Source organism: Triticum dicoccoides, chromosome 5A, assembly GCF_002162155.2.
Source record: "Triticum dicoccoides isolate Atlit2015 ecotype Zavitan chromosome 5A, WEW_v2.0, whole genome shotgun sequence".
In the NCBI taxonomy this organism is placed as follows: domain Eukaryota; kingdom Viridiplantae; phylum Streptophyta; class Magnoliopsida; order Poales; family Poaceae; genus Triticum; species Triticum dicoccoides.
Window position 1 is genome coordinate 641381532 of NC_041388.1, and position 17104 is coordinate 641398635.

A 17104-nucleotide genomic window follows, 5' to 3' on the forward strand; every position below is an offset into this window, starting at 1 on the left:
CTACCAACTGCGACCTCCAGCCAGTTGGCAGTCCGGCTTGGGGTACGGGGGATCGTCTCGCCGGGCCAGAGGGCGTCCAACACTTGCGCCCCGGCGCGTTCGAGCCGGCGAAGCATCCGATGAGCCGGCTGCAACCGCACCTGGACAGCCAAGAGCTGCTCCTCAAGCGTCCGGTTCGCATCCGGCGCGATGTTGGCCCCCGTCCGACGGCGCGCCTCGCGATGGGCTTCGATGCTTTGGGCGGCGAAGGCAGAGTAGCCGGGGAAGTAGTCTGCACAAAAAGATAAGCAGCAGCACAAGTTAAGCCAAAGACCAGGCGGCAATGGGCAGGAGAGGAGCGAGGAAGGCAGCTTACCGTCGATCAAATCCTCGATCCGGCCGAAGCCTTCATCCAGAGCTCGCCGGGTCTCAGCCCATCTCGCCGCCTTGGTCTCGTACTCCGCCTTCAGGGCGGCTTCGCTATCCCGCGCCTTCTGCAGGGCCGCCTTGTGGCTCTGCTCTTGGTCGGCCAGCTTCTTGGCCAGGCGATCACGCTCCTGGACCAAGGCAGCGTACTCGGCATCCTTGGTATGAAGGGCGGCTTTCGCTTCGCCGAGCTCCTTCCTCAAGTCGGCATTGGCCCCTGAAGACAAAGAAAAAGAAAAATCAATAAGGAAAGAGTTGTCAAGAAAGATCCGACCCGACTGCTCAGCAGTCGGCCCGAATCTCGGGGACTACACCTAGTGGGTGCGCTGACGCGCCCCCACAGGAGACAGACAAGATCGAGTACTTACTTCGGCTGTCGGCCAGGTCGTCGGTCCTCCGGCTCAAATCCCGAGCCTGGGAGTTGAAGGAGGCAGCACGGAGGTTGTGATATTCCTGGAAATTCAGACAAGAGGCAAAAATAAGGTAGCCGTCAAGAAAGATCCGACCCGACTGCGCAGCAGTCGGCCCGAATCTCGGGGACTACACCCAGTGGGTGCGCTGACGCGCCCCCACGGAAGAAATCAAGAGAGCAAAGCGGCCAAGAATGAAGGACTTACCCGGATGGTGGCTCGCGTCGATAGGAACTCCTGGGTGAACTGTTGCAGCAGGGCGGCCTGAGCTTGCAGCCGGCTCCGGACCCCTTGAGCCGCAACATTCAGCTTGCCAGTCCTCCCGCTGGGAGTCCACTCGGACATGGCAGTGCTGGCCGCCTCCAGATCTTCCGTCGACTGGCCTGCTCCCGCGACTCGGCGCGACTCCGGCGGAGCGGCGCCTCCCCCTGCGCGCCGGCCCGTCACCGGCTGTACCTCGAGGCCGGCTCTGTTCTCCGGCTCACCCCCGGTCGGCCCCTCTGGCGCCGCTGACGATTGACCTCCTTGGCCCGCTCCGGTTGGTGCTTCTAGCGGCACTCTCCTTGCAAAGGCCACGGGGTCCTCCCCCCTCTCCATCAGCGGCGGGCCTTGGACGATCTCCTCTGCCAAGGGCAATGGGGTGTCGGGGGCCACGGCTCGGAGGGGAATGGCGAGCAGCGGAGGCTGGTTGCGCGAGCCCTCCGCCTCCGTCTCTACGGTCGCCGCCCCCGCCTGGGCCTTGGCTGCCGCGTCGGCCTGCTCCCTCGCCGCCTGAGCGGCCGCTTTCTCCGCCCCCTCGCGCTCCTCCCGCGCTTCACGGGCGTTCCACTCTGTGGCCTCCCTGAGGTCGGCGCGGGGGTCTACGCGGCGGGAGCTTGAAGAACCTCCAGTCGGCCCAACTACGGAGCCGCCCGGACCACGCTCAATGGAAAGCAGCGCCCTGTCTAGCAAGCGGAAGAAGTTAAGAAGGATGCTAGAACAAGAAGAGAATGATGAAGAGCATGCGACAAGGCAATTGGCGACTTACGCTGAGACCGCCTGAGGCTGCTTCACCGCCTTGCGGAAACGGGCCGCTTTCGCAGCCGCCTCGTCTCGCTTGGTCGCCGCGGTGGAGGCTTTGGACTTTTTCGGCCGATTGCCGAAGAGGCCTGAAGCGGCCCGGTGCTTCTATGCGCCACGCCAGCAGCCGGCGCGGCGGACGAGCCCGCGCCCTGATGGTCGGCTGCCGGCTGGCGACGCAGGGCGACTTCGGCTTCAGCATCATCCGGCCAGTCCTTGAAGCTCGCGGTGAGCCTTGAGCCCCCGGGCTAGGCGTCGTCCCCCACGACGGCATCTTCCATGGCGGCCGCCCCCAAGTCCGGATCGTCGATGTCGCTCGCCGTGCGGTCGGGGGCATATTGACGTTCTATCCCCGCTGTCCCAGTCGTCGGCGGGAGAAGGGGGTTCTGCTAAGAAGGACCGACTGATTAGAAGCCGGCCATCATGAAGCCGGCTACCAATGAAAAGAAGAAAGAAACGAAACTTACCACGGGCGGAGGGTTGGCGCGAGAATACGGCGCCTTCCCGTATCGCCAGTCCTCGGCGAGCTTGCAGTTGGAGATATAGTTTACCATGTAAGACACCGCCGCATGAGGCATCTCCCTGGTGCTCAGTCGGCTTGGGTCGAAGAGGCCGCTCATTTGGCACATCATGTGGGGCCAGTTTTGGAGAGGAGATATCCGGCGCTCCACGAAGGCGGCCACCAGGTCGGCCCCGTTTAGGCCTTCCGACTGGATCATCACCCGAAGCCGGGAGACGGCGGCGTTCCTGGCCTGAGACAGTGACCGGGACCGGAAACTCCATGAAGGCTACCTCCCAGCCGGCGCGCCGGCTACGTAAGCCGGCAGGTTGACGTAGTCTCCTTGCTCGGTGACGTTCTTCACGTAGAAGTATGATTTCTGCCAGATCTTCACCGACTGGATCAGGGGAATAGGTGGGAACGGGTTGTTCTCGCTCGCCCTCCTCATGGCGATGAAGGCCCCGCAGGGGCGGGCACGCCTGCGACGACGGTGCCGAGTTTTCTCTGGAAGAACTCCCCCCAGAGCTCCAGCGTGGGGAGCAGCCCCAAGAAACCTTCGCAGAGGGAGACGAAGGCCGACAGCAACATCACCACATTGGGCGTGAGGTGATGCGGCTGAAGATTGTAGAACTCGAGGAAGGAGCATAGAAATATGCTCGCCGGAAGGCCGAAGCCGCGCAGGAAGTGCGAGCGGAAGACGACCCGCTCGCCCTCCTCCGGCGATGGCGAAATCTCCGTCTTCGGTGCCAGGCAGACCCGCACAAGGTTGGCGTCGGGCAGGCGCCGAGTCTGCCGGAGGAACTCAACGTGGTCCTCATGAATGTTGGAACCGTCCCACGAGCTCGACAGCGCCATGGGAGCAAGATGATGTGGAGGTGCGGCAGCTCTGACACGGGAGGCTGCGGCGGCAGCAAGAGGAAGAAACGAGGGCGAGAAGGGGCAGAGCGAGAGAGACCGTGCGAACCTCTGCCGCTCCCCCTCCTCCCCCTACTTATAGGCTCGTGTGGCGGAGCCGAGGAGGCGCGGCGTGGGGAAACGTGGGGATCGATCGTGCCCACTCCCCCACGTCCCGCGTTCATTATGCCTTAAACGACGAAATAAAACCGCCGCGGAAAGGCGAGCGGCCCATGTGGGCCACGGAAGATCCGCGCTCGGACCAAGGCCTGCGACTGGCGGGCCCGGGCCTGCGGCGGCGTCCCGTCGCGCGCGTGCGCTGGCAGGGTCTCGCTGCCACATGGCCGCGGGAGGACCCGCGGCTAGCACATGGGTTGACCACTTCCCGCCTGCAAGACGCAGGGCTCCCCGAAGTCGGCAAACATCAGCAAAGTCGGCTCTTCAGGATAGGAAGCTGACCAAGCTTCTCATCCTTTTGGCCGCCTCGAAGCTCGATCAGCTTCGGGGACTACTGTCGGAGTAAATAGCCATGGGTAGCCTAGCCGGCTTCCCCTGGCCCTTCTGAAAGCATTACGAGCCCGTCCGGCTCTCAAGAATCCAAGACATGGAGCCGCCTTCCCCCTGCTGGCTGCCATCCAGGCCGGCTTTCGGAAGGCGGCCCGACTTTAGCCCTCATGAAGAATGCCACGGGAGGGCTGACTTCGGGAAGCCGGCCATGAGAAGGCCGACTCCAAGAAGCCGGCTCCCATAAGGCGGTCGAGACCGTACCCTCAAAGTTTGCACCCACCTAACGGCGGTGCGACGGGGCGTGGCTACAGTGAAGCCTGCCACCCCCGAATCCCGGAGCACGCCCGACATAGTGCGCCGTACGGAGTAGACATGACCCGTCCAGTGCGGCACTATTGCCATGTTGACCTTGGTGTCACCCACGACGGGCCGCCAGCGTGGCCCACAGATGGTGGGCCCCTTCGGGCAGAGAGACGCCCGAAGGCGGCCACGCCTCCAACCAGTCGGCCCAAGACAGAGCCGGCTCCCCGCAGCTGGCTTGCCGCCTCCCTCGAAGGAGACACCCCATTAAGGAGACAAGACGCAGTGAGGCTACAGCGATCGCCCGGCGAGCGGCGGCACTGTAGTCGCGCCTACCACGACGAAGCCCACGTCACCAAGATGGAGCCGCAGTAAACAGCCGCCGACCAGGCCCTGGACAGTGGGGCCTGCCTGTCGACCAAGGGGCCGGCAGCCGGCGGGACCCACCAGTTGGCGGGCCCCAGCAGCCGGCGCAGAAGCCGGCGAGCGCAGTCACAGACGGCTGGCCCCGCGCCCAGTCGGATTACCATTGTACCCCTGGGGAGTAGGCCTATATAAACCCCCCGGGGCACCCATGCAAAGGGTTCGACCCCTTGCTAGTCCTAGACACCACACAAGGAGAAGAAGCAGGCTGGCCGTGCCCTTCTTCCTCCTCCCACCAAACAGCTCAAGGAGCATTGTGTAGCTACTTGTTCATCTAGTGATCATGCGGAGACCCCGCAGAGCAGCAGTAGGGGTGTAATCTCCACGGAGAGCCCCGAAGCTGGGTAAGATCCGCCGGCGTGCATGTCTTCACCTTATCCCGTTTCCAGGCACTGGCGATGTCTTACTGGCTCGCATAATGATAAGCCACCCTTTGGCATATGTCGCACCCACCACACGACATTGGGGGTGTAGGGACACGATCTTCTTCTTGTTTGTCATCGGCTGATGCAGCCGGATTGTCTTCAGCACCTTTGGCTTCAGACTCAGAGACAGTCATAGTAGGAGTGGCATCTAGAAATACTTGACGTGCAACAGATTGGTGGTGCACTTCTCTTTTTGGAACTCTCGTAAGAGGGACTTGAGACCTTGGTCCTTTGTGAAGCCTGCGTAGCGCAGGCGACGCCTGTGGAGATGGAGTTGGCTGGGCCTCAAAGTCATCCTCTTCTTGCAGTGATGGGGTTGCTTGGGGAGAGCTTGGAGTGTCTTGTCTCTGTGGGTGATCAGCCCATGATGCATCCTGAGCAGTTGGCGTCAGGGGACAACCAATGCTAATGAGTTCGCTGTGCGTAAGCATAGGCGATGATACCAGTTGGTGCTCGATCTGAGGAAGGAGTTCATCATCTTCAACATTGTCCTGGTGACCAATGTCTTCATTAGCGGTGGGGTCAACTGCTGGAATGTCTTCAGCATCAGGAGCCTCTGTGGAAGCAAGCTCATGAACAATCAGTTGGCACTCGTGGTGTTCAGATGCAGGGCGAACCATTGAGAAAGGTTCAACAACTAAGGGCTCTATGGGAGCAGCCCGATCCTTCTTGGTTTTGCGCTTCTTCTTAGAGGGAGCAACATCAGAAGCTTCACGATTTTTCCTTTTTCTGGCTTCAGCTTCGGCAGTCCTCGTCTTCTTCAGTTCTGAAGCAGTTGACCTGACCTTTGGCTTCGAGCCAGTCATGCTGCTTGGGAAGACTATGCGAGGTTCTTCCTGCCTTGAAGGTGCAGATTGGTCAGTTGAGGGATTCTTCTTCTTTGCAGCCATTCTTGGGTCGATGTCAGGACGACCAAGAGCCTTGCGCTTCTCAGCCTCATTGTAGGCTTGCACACACTTGTCAGCCAGGCTCTTCATGCGCTCACGAGAACCTTGAGCTTCTTTAGGCTTCTTGAGAAAGGCTTCCTTGAGCTCGTGCAGCATAATCTTGAAGTTTTTCACATCTTGCACACTGAGCTTGGCCATGTGCTTCTTGAACTGAGCTTTCTCATAGTCGATCTTTTGCTTCAGTTTAATGATGCGCTGAGCTAGAGATAGCTCAGAAGCAATGGCGCCAGTGAAGGCGACACTGAGGCCAATTTGAAGCTGCTGATCTTCAAAGCTGAGGTTGGGCGTGTCAACCCACTCATCAATGAAGTTATGGATGATTGCCACATCAAAGAGAGGCAAATCATTGAAGATCTCTGCTTCTTCCTTGCTCTTGATCAGTTTCTCAAGAGCGTCATCTGCAAGATCTTCATCGCTGGACAGATCAATGGCGTCATTGCGCAGAATAGCAGCAGCAGTCAGTGCCTGATCAGTATTCTTTCTCATCTCGGTCTTCTTGGAGATACGTGATAGATCTTCAGACTGCACACTGTCTTCAGGAGGTGCAGTAGCCAGTGGCTTCGCATGTGAGACCTTTGGGGCAGGAGCAGGCTTTGAAGCTTTAGGCTTCTTCAGTTTCTTTGGCCTCGGTGGTGCAGGCGCTTCATCAGATTCAGCGTCATATGCAGGCTCATCCACGGCTGTCCCTTGAACCATGATATGAGTGATGAGACCTTCTAGGTTGTAGAAGGGCCCAACCAGATTGGGTTCAGCTTCTCGTGTGCCATCAGCACGTGGCGCAGAGGGGCCTGGGTTGAAGTCTAATCCCAATGACTTCTTGTTTTCCTTGGCAGAGTTCTGTGCAAACTGATAGTTGCGCTTGAATAGATTGTCTTCGCGATACCATAACAGAGAGGATGGGTCGGCATTAGCAGGCTGAGGTCCACGAAGCATGTAGGGGTAAAAGCCTTGAGCAATAGCTTTGGACTGTGATTTGGGCTGAAGACCTTTGTATATGATATCTCCCCATGGGCCCTTGATGGCACTCTTCTCAGCATATTCATCAGTGAAGAATCTGTACTTGAACCATTCCTCTGCCCAATGTCTTCGAATCCATTGGATTCGGTTCTTGCGTTCTCCATAGGTTTCTTCTGGATCTGACTTGTATAGCTCATAGAGATATGGTGGCAGGTCCTTAGCAGTGTTCCCACGGCGCTGTCTGCCTCCCTTCCTTGTAGATTTCTCTGTAGCCATGAACTTCAAACTGAATGGCTTCAACATGTTCAAAGGTTTCAAAGGCTTCCGCTTGCTGGTCAAACAGGAACTGGCTTCGGGAGAATTTATATGATGTTGTAAGAATTCTGCAAATGAATGCAGACTATGAGAACCAAGGGATTCTCCCACGGACATGTACCTGTGACAGCATTAAGGTGCGAGGGAAGGGGAAGAGGTCATATGCATTCTCAGAAGATTTTGAAGATAAATCAGTTTAGAAGACATTGACCTCATAGTGCGAAGACATTCACTCATAGATAGAGAGTTGGTTCCAGATTTGTACGAATCCACAAATAAGTACAAGTGAGGAATCTAACTACTTTGTGAAGCACAAGTGAACATACTAGGCATATTATGTGATGTAGTATGAAATAGATTCAACTAGTGTGAACAGAAACTGCTTGTGGTAGAAAGGGATGAATCTATAGGATCAAAGGGGCCGTAAAAAGGAAGTTTTATTTACCACACGAAGAACTGCTAGACGGAGTGGGAAAGGAGGCCGAGCAGTTCGATCGTTTGTGCCCTAAGTTGGCGACGGAGGACACCTACGGCGACGGCGGAGAACACAATATCCGCGGCCGGCGTGAACACGGCGTCGGTGAGGTCGCGGCAACTAAGCGCTTCGTCACCGGCGTCATCGAGGGCGAGCGGTGGTGCTAGGGTTTGTGCGAGAGTGGAAGAAAGGATAATGACTGTGGTGAGGCATGTATTTATAGAGACAGGGACGGCACAGTGTTATTACACAGGTGCCCCTGGCGATTCACATCTGAAGGACATGTGGCCATCATGCAACATGTCGGAGGTTGTTCCACGTTCCCACGCACGCCTAGATTGTCGGGTGGTCGTTCCACTTCTCCGGGTTTCAGGTGAAGGAATTAGCATTGAAAACGGACTTAATGTTTGTCTCTGTATCTTCTGCTGACAAGGACGCAGAGAAGATATTCGATAGTTTCAATAGAATGCATATGATTTGGAGAGATAGAGTTTGAGATAGAAAGCATAGAGAGGTTAGGGTCCGATCACATTCACTTAGTTCAAAAGATTCAACAAGAAGACATAGCTATAAGTGAATGTTGTAGAGGACAGAACACTAGTATATATATATATATATAGATGAGAAAGGCAATCAAATCAACATAGTGAAGATAATCATGAAGACAAGTTGAGATTGAAGCCAAACCAAATGTGAAGACATACCAAACATAACGCCATGAGTGGAACACTTCAAATAGAAAAATTTGGTGGTGGCGTTACCCACTGTATAGGAAGTATTAGACTCAGACACGGTGCACAATTATCGTGGCGCTCCGAAGTCAAATTCCACATTAATGTATTCACACTTAGAATGTAAGCCTTCATTGATTGAAGATATACTTTACTTCGTGTGTTGCACATCTAAGTCATCAATATGCATAAGTGTTAGGATGTGTTCCTGATCACAGGACATTTGAGGATTCCAAGATATTTAGCTCACACCGTAACTTGCAAAACCTCTTCTCATCCAAGGGCTTGGTGAAGATATCTGCCAATTGCTCTTCAGTGTTGACGTGTATGATATCAATATCTTCCTTCACAACATGATCTCTGAGAAAGTGATGACGAATTTCAATGTGCTTTGTCTTCGAGTGCTGAACTGGGTTGTTGGCAATCTTGATGGCGCTTTCGTTGTCGCAGTAGAGTGGCACTTGCTTCAGATGAATGCCATAATCTTTGAGTGTTTGCTTCATCCATAGAAGCTGAGCGCAGCAAGATCCAGAAGCAATGTATTCAGATTCAGCAGTGGAGAGAGATACACAGTTCTGCTTCTTTGAAGACCAACATACAAGTGATCGTCCTAGAAAATGACATGTGCCTGATGTAGACTTGTGATCCACCTTGTCACCAGCATAATCAGCATCCGAGAATCCAACCAGATCAAAATCTGAGCCCTTTGGATACCATAATCCTAGTGTTGGGGTGTGAGCCAAATATCGAAGAATTCGCTTCACAGCTATGCGATTCCTTTGGTGCAGCTTGGAATCGAGCACACATGCAAACACTAAGCATAATATCTGGCCTAGATGCACATAGATAAATTAAGGAACCAATCATGGAGCGGTATACCTTTTGATCGAACTCTTTACCATTGTCGTCGAGACCCAGATGATGTTTGGCTGGCATTGGAGTTGTGAAGCCTTTGCAGTCTTGCATCCCAAATTTCTTTAGGCAATCTTTGAGGTACTTATCTTAAGATATGAAGATGTCGTTGCGTTGCTGATGTATTTGAAGACCAAGGAAGAACTTCAGCTCACGCATCATGGACATCTTATATTGCTCTTGCATCATATATCCAAACTCGTCCGTGTATTTCTGATTGGTGCAGCCGAAGATAATGTCATCCACATATATTTGGCACACAAACAGTTCACCATCATATGTCTTCGTGAAGAGAGTGGGGTCGAGGGAACCAGGTTTGAAGCCTTTGCTCTTCAGGAAGTATTTGAGTGTGTCATACCAAGCCCGAGGGGCTTGTTTGAGGCCATACAGCGCCTTGTTGAGCTTGTACACCATGTCAGGATGTTTTGGATCTTCAAAGTCAGGCAGTTGTGCAACATACACTTCTTCGGCAATCTTGCCACTGAGAAAAGCGCTCTTCACATCCATTTGATGCAGAAGAATGTTATGATGATTTACATAGGCCAGCAGTATGCATATGGCTTGAAGTCTAGCCATAGGAGCAAATGTTTCATCGAAGTCCATCCCTTCAACTTGAGTGTACCCTTGAGCAACGAGACGAGCTTTGTTTCTGACAACTTGACCATGCTCATCTTGCTTGTTGCAATATATCCATTTGGTGCCAATTATATTGTGCTTGCGAGGATCAGGACGCTTAACCAGTTCCCATACATTATTCAGCTCAAACTGTTGAAGCTCTTCTTGCATAGCTTGAATCCATTCAGGTTCCATGAAGGCTTCTTCAACTTTCTTGGGTTCAGATATTGAGACAAATGCAAAGTGCCCATAGAAATTTGCTAGCTGTGTTGCCCTTGAATGAGTGAGTGGACCTGGTGCATTGATGCTATCAATTATTCTCTCAATCTGTACTTCATTTGCGACACGAGGATGTGCAGGACGAAGATTTTGCTCTTGCTGATCATTGTCATTGTTAGAAGGATTGTCTTCAAGATGAGCATTGTCTTCAGTTTGATCATTGTCTTCAGGTTGATCAGGTTCAGAGATGATAAGTTCCTCTTCAGGATGAGCTTCAGAAGGTATGATTTCTCCAGTTCCCATAAGTTTGATTGATTCACTGGATGGAACTTCATCTAGCACATTTGGCAGGTGCTCTCTTTGTGAGCCGTTAGTCTCATCGAACCGCACATCCACTGCTTTAACCACTTTATAATGGAAGAGGTTAAAGACTCTGTAGGAGGGCGAATCCTTTCCATATCTAAGCATAAAACCTTCATGTGCTTTTGGCGCAAATTTTGAAGTGTGATGTGGATCCTTGATCCAGCACCTGGCACCAAATACTCTGAAGTAACTGACATTTGGCTTCTTGCTAGTAAGGAGCTCATAGGATGTCTTGTTGAGAAGCTTGTGAAGATAAACACGGTTTATGATATGGCATGCAGTATCAAAGGCTTCAGGCCAGAACTTTCTTGGAGTCTTGTATTCATCAAGCATCGTCCGGGCCATCTCAATAAGTGTTCTGTTCTTGCGTTCCACGACGCCATTCTGCTGCGGTGTGTATGAAGCTGAGAATTCATGTGTAATGCCCAAAGTATCAAGATAAGTGTCTAGACTAGTGTTCTTGAATTCAATGCCATTGTCACTTCTGATGTGCTTGATCTTGACGCCATAGTTGTTCATGGCTCGATTGGCGAAGCGTCTGAAGACATCCTGCACTTCAGTCTTGTAGAGGATTATATGCACCCAAGTATATCTTGAATAATCATCAACAATGACAAAGCCATAGAGACAAGTAGTAGTAGTAAGAGTTGAGTAATGAGTGGGACCAAAAAGTTCCATGTGGAGCAGTTCGAAGGGTTGAGTCGTTGTCATGATTGTCTTCAAGGGATGCTTGGCCCTCGTCATCTTTCCTGCTTCACAGGCACCGCATAAGTGATCCTTCTTGAACTTGACGCCCTCGATGCCTATGACATGCTTCTTCCTTGCAAGGGTGTGGAGGTTCCTCATGCCAGCATTCAGAAGCTTTTGCTAGAAGACATATGGCAAGTTGTGGTCCTGCTGAGAAAACTACCACGTACAAATCATCTTTCTGATACCCTTCAAACACTAGAGACTTGTCAGATTCCATTAGAACAAGGCAACGATATTTTCCAAACATCACAATCATGTTTAAATCGCAGAGCATTGAGACAGACATTAAGTTGAAACCAATGGATTCAACAAGCATGACTTTATCCATGTGTTGATCCTTTGAGATTGCAACTCTACCTAGACCAAATACCTTGCTTTTACCAGTGTCAGCAAATGTGATGTGACTTTTGTCAGATAGACGTAAGGTTGAGTCCATGAGAAGGCTTCGCTTGCCAGTCATGTGATTAGTACACCCACTATCAATAATCCATTCTGAAGCAGCTGGTGTCGTACCCTACAGTGCAGTTAGGGGGTTAGGCTTCACGAAGAGAATTGTGAAGCATAAACATTTGACGAGCAAGTGGATTATGAAAGCTTAGATCAAGGTTAGGACTGATAGGTCAAGTGGCAAGCGACTCAGGAACAAGATACATAATAAGACCATTTGGGCATTTGATCTTGCGCCCTACAAGATGTTTAAGGTCCCCAGCAATGGCTTCAGACAATTTTGGTTTTCGGCTGGAGACCTTTCCTTGCAAAAGAGAGTTAAGCTTTCTTAGCCACCCACATCTTCAAGGGTGGCTTCGAAGCAATGAGTCTAAGTGCAGCATCTGAGAACTTTGGCTTTGGAGCCCTAGCAAAAAGTCTTGCAGGTGGACAATAGTACTCATAAGGATAAGCAGAATAGTTTTTGGTCTTATGAACATGGCAGTTTGATGAAACACGCTCATATTCATAGAGCTGAGTAAGGTTTCCCTGCAAAACATTTGCGTTAGTGCGACTCGGGTGAGTCCTCTGTCTGTATGAAGCCTTTGGACCATATGAAGCCTGTGGTCTGGGGTTTGTCTTCTTCACTTGTGGTGTCATGACGACATTCACAGGAAGATTCTCCAAACACCTTTTCGGCACCCAAACTTTCTTCATAGGCGGCCCATTCCTGCAGTTACTACCAATATACCTGGCAAACACTTCACCATTCTGATTCTTAAACAGTTTATAGTTTGCATCAAAGGATTCATCAATAACAATAGGATTGGCACAAGTGAAGCCAGATAGGGTGGATGGAACCGCTGAAGGTTCCTTTGCAGCAACCCATGTGGTTTTGGGGTACAGCTCAGGTTTCCAGTAAGAGCCATCAGCATTCATTTTCCTTTTGAACTCAACACCCTCTTTCCTAGGGTTTCGGTTCAGGATCTGCCTTTTGAGGACATCACATAGTGTCTGATGCCCTTTGAGACTTTTGTACATCCCTGTTTCAAGCAATGTCTTACACCTAGCATTCTCATCAGCAATAGCAGTGGTATCCTCAGCAAAGGGGTTAGTTACCACATCAACAGTTGAAGATATTGCAATAGTAGCAGCAGTAGAACACCCAGCAACAGAAGTAGCGTTATCACGCTCAAGGCATTTAAGACATGGTGGTTCAAATCCTTCCTGAGCGGGACTGATCTGTTCAGCGCGAAGTGACTCGTTTTCCTTTTGAAGATCTTCATGAACCGCTCTCAATTTCTCAAGATCTTGCTTCCTTAGAAGATAATCAAAGGAAAGCTTTTCATGAGTTGTTGAGAGTGTTTCATGACGACTTTCAAGTTCCTCATACTTAACGTGAAGATTTTTTATTTCTTCAATTAAGGACTGAGATCGAGTCATTTCAGCGTCTAACAGATCATCGCTTTTGTCTAATAGTTTTTGAATAAGTTCCATAGCTTTCTGTTGTTCAGTTGCAATTTTAGCAAGTGTTTTGTAGCTGGGTTTGGAACCACAATCAGAGTCATCTTCACTAGATGTTTGATAGTGAGTAGTGCGTGTGTTTACCTTGGCACCGTGTGCCATGAAGCAGTAGGTAGGAGCGGAGTAGTCCTTGTCATTTGCATCGGTGTCGGTGATGAAGTCATTGTCTTCAGTGTTGAAGATGGACTTGGCAACGTATGATGTAGCCAGACTCGCAACGCCAGAATCGGACTCCTCCTCAGGCTCCACCTCCGCCTCCTTAGAAGTAGACTCCTCCTCTGAATCCATTTCCTTGCCAACAAATGCACGTGCCTTGCCAGATGAGCTCTTCTTGTGTGATGAAGACTTTGAGGAGGACTTGGAAGAAGACTTTGAGTATTTCTTCTTCTTCTTGTCATCAGAATCATACTCCTTGCTCTTCTTTTTCTTTTTGTTCTCCTTGTCCCACTGCGAACACTCAGAGATGTAGTGGCCAGGTTTCTTGCACTTGTGGCATGTTTTCTTCTTGTAGTCATGAGCAGAAAGCTTCATCATTCCTTGAGCTTGATCGTGAGGACTTTCTGAAGCCTTTCTTCTTGGTGAATTTTTGGAACTTCTTCACAAGCATAGAAAGCTCCTTTCCAATGTCTTCAGGATCATCAGAACTGCTGTCAGATTCTTCTTCAGATGAGGAAGCTTTTGCCTTCAAGGCATGAGTTCGCCCATAGTTGGGACCGTAGATATCTCTTTTCTCATAAAGCTGAAACTCGTGTGTGTTGAGCCTCTCAAGTATGTCAGACGGATCGAGTGTCTTGAAGTCAGGACGTTCTTGAATCATCAGGCCTAGGGTGTCAAACGAGCTATCAAGTGATCTCAGGAGTGTGTTTACGACTTCATGCTTGGTGATCTCAGTGGCGCCGAGGGATTGAAGCTCATTTGTGATGTTAGTGAGTCGATCAAACGTGAGCTGGACATTCTCATTGTCATTTATCTTGAAGCGGTTGAAGAGGTTGCGAAGGACACTGATTCTCTGATCTCTCTGGGTTGAGACGCCTTCGTTGACCTTGGAGAGCCAGTCCCAGACTAGCTTAGACGTTTCCAAAGCACTCACGCGACCATACTGTCCTTTGTTCAGATGACCACAGATGATGTTCTTGGCAGTGGAGTCCAGTTGAATGAACTTCTTGACATCAGCAGCGGTGACACCTTCACCAGCCTTGGGAACGCCATTCTTGACGACATACCATAGGTCGACATCAATGGCTTCAAGATGCATGCGCATCTTATTCTTCTAGTAGGGATATTCAGTTCCATCGAAGACGGGGCATGCAGCGGAGACTTTAATTATCCCTGCAGTCGACATAGCTAAAACTCCAGGTGGTTAAACCGAATCACATAGAACAAGGGAGTACCTTTCTCTGATACCAATTGATAGTGCTAGTGATCGACTAGAGGGGGGGTGAATAGGCGATTTTTATGAAAGTCTCAAAACATGGAAGTTTCGAAGACAAACGATAGACATAAACCTATTACCATGCAGCGGAAGGTAGACTACACTAGGCAAACCATAGTCAAGTATTCAATGAAGTGAAAGCACAATGACTAATAGCAGCTAGGCAGTAAAGATCAGGTAGGAAGATATTGTGAAGCCAATCAGAACAAGCAGTCACTCAGTGAAGACAAAAGATAATGCAATCATACAATGTCTTCACAAGGACCAACAGTAAGTAAAGGGAAGGGAAGGATGAAACCAGTGAGCTTGGTGAAGACAAAGATTTGGTAGACCAGTTCCAACTTCTGTGACAGTTGTACGTCTGGTTAGGGCGGCTAGGTATTTAAACCTGAGGACACACAGTCTCGGACACCCAGTCCTGAACACGCAGCTCAGAACACCCAGTCCTCACCGTATTCCCCTTGAGCTAAGGTCACATAGACCTCGCCCAATCACTCTGGTAAGTCTTCAAGGTAGACTCCCAAACCTTCACAGACTTCGTTCACCAGCGATCCACAATGACTCTTGGATGCTCAGAACGCGACGCCTAACCGGCTGGAGGATTCACAGTCCTCAAGTGTAATAAGTCTTCAGATCACATAGACAGGAAGACTTAAGTGATGCCTAATACTCTTTGGCTCTGGGTGTTTAGGGCTTTATCCTCGCAAGGAATTCTCTCTCAAAGGCTTCGAGGTGGGTTGCTCTTAAACAACAAAAGCCGTACTCTAACTCTGAGCAGCCAACCGTTTATGGTTGTAGGGGTGGGCTATTTATAGCCACTAGGCAACCCGACCTGATTTGTCTGAAATGACCCTGGGTCACTAAGGAACTGACACTGTTCCAACACTCAGATTTCAAACACACACGGCAACTTTACTTGGGCTACAAGCAAAGCTGACTTATCCAACTCTAGACAAGATTTGCTCTCATAGTCTTCACTCGAAGACATAGGATTTTGGTTAAGCATCACTTCAGTCATTCCGACTGGTTTCTTGGACCCCACTTAACAGTACGGCGGTTCCTATGACTCAACAAAGAAGAAAAAGAACGACGAAAGAACTAAGTCTTCGCGCTCCATAGTCTTCATGCGATGTCTACTCTTGTCATAGTCTTCAATGTGAATGTCTTCACATACCACCTCTGGCTTCAATGTCTTCATACATTTTTAGGGGTCATCTCTGGTAGTAAAACCGAATCAATGAGGGACTTCTACCTGTGTTATCCTGCAATTCTCACAAACACATTAGTCCCTCAACTAGGTTTGTCGTCAATACTCCAAAACCAACTAGGGGTGGCACTAGATGCACTTACACGATGACTTAAGGAGTAAAGAACATTTGACGCAGTTGCTCCTAACGAAGTTGCACAAGAGATTCAAGTTCCCCGACCAGGATGATAACATAGAACAACCGTGGGATGATCCAAAGATGAAAAAGATTAACAATCATGCCATGGGCATGTTCAGCAATGATTTGGCCTCCTGGAAAGGGAGGGTGAAACGAGCTATTGAGGCTGAGGAACCCCTGTCCAAGATTCTGGAGGAAAATCCGACACTTAGGAAGAGGAGTTAGAAAAGTTCAAGGACACTTGCGCTACCGAGGACACCAAGGCTAAGGCTGCGAAATTCAAGAGCCTTCAGCAAAGGAACACGGGGAAGCATCGCCTTGGAAGCCGTGGCTACCTCGGTAAAAGGCCCATATGGGATAAGGAGGACGTGGAACGTGAAGCCGCAGGTCTCCCAGACCCCTTCGCGAAGTTCATCCACCCCTTGGAGCGTGACTTCATCAGGGCCCGCTACAAGTGGGACAAGGAGAAAAAGGTTTTTTACACAGACCAGATCAAGAGGAAATTGATTAGACTACTAGAGAAGCAACACCAGCTTGCAGCCGAAAGCCCTACTTCTACGATGAGGCCCAAGTGGGACACCCCTCTCAACCGGGCCTTGAACGAACTTAAGGGACTCCCTTTGGGCCAGCGGCCGCAATATAGTCGTGTGCACGGTGCTGGAGACGGCGCCATGTGGAAGGTGTTTTACAACGAGGGCCTAGAGGCCAAGAAGCAAAAAAAGAAGTTTAGTCAGGCGGACATCGACGCGAAGGTGAAGCTTGCGGTCGAGAAAAAAGCAGATGAGGACGCAAAAAAAGCAGCCGAGGACAAATATGAGTTGCTATAGCAGGCAGTCAATGCAGCTGTAACTGCCTGCAGAAATGATTTTGCTACTAGCTTGGTTCCAGTTATCATCAACTGGACGAAGGAAAATCCAAACAAGACGGTACATGATTTCCCGTTGCCCAGTTTCGTCAGGAGAAACTCCATGAACAACAACACCATCGCACCATCACTTGCCCACGCAACCGGGCCTCCTCTCGCAGCCGCTCCCGCTCATAGCAGCCCGTCCTCAGTCTCTGGCGCGCTCGGTGGGCCTTCGTCTTTGGCTGAGCTCGACGCCATCACGGTAATTACATGTCGCACCAACA